This window comes from Tigriopus californicus, chromosome 1, assembly GCF_007210705.1.
Source record: "Tigriopus californicus strain San Diego chromosome 1, Tcal_SD_v2.1, whole genome shotgun sequence".
Taxonomy (NCBI): Eukaryota; Metazoa; Arthropoda; class Copepoda; order Harpacticoida; family Harpacticidae; genus Tigriopus; species Tigriopus californicus.
In genome coordinates this window covers 14,477,872-14,478,073 of record NC_081440.1, presented here as the reverse complement: position 1 = coordinate 14,478,073, position 202 = coordinate 14,477,872, and the positions used below count along the sequence as shown (strand labels likewise).

At 42.6% G+C, this 202-nt stretch overlaps 1 protein-coding gene across 1 annotated transcript in view; it reads right to left on the bottom strand.

The window, feature by feature from the left end:
* Positions 1–202, bottom strand: part of LOC131893117 (uncharacterized) — a gene marked incomplete in the record, with an annotated part of 7,967 nt that overhangs the window by 560 nt on the left and 7,205 nt on the right.

Below are 202 nucleotides of genomic sequence, written 5' to 3'. Positions count from 1 at the left end.
TGGAATTCCCTGCATTCTGGTGAAGACAGTTTTTTTTTTGGTTTGTCGCTTGTGGGATGCAACTTCCCTTAGTCCCTCGTTCAAATGTGGGTTTAATTCCACCACTGAAGTCGAATTGGAACCACATATCCTAGATAGTTTGAATGAATGGAAAACCGGACAGGATTGTATTGGCAGTTGGCACCAATATGTCGAATGATGG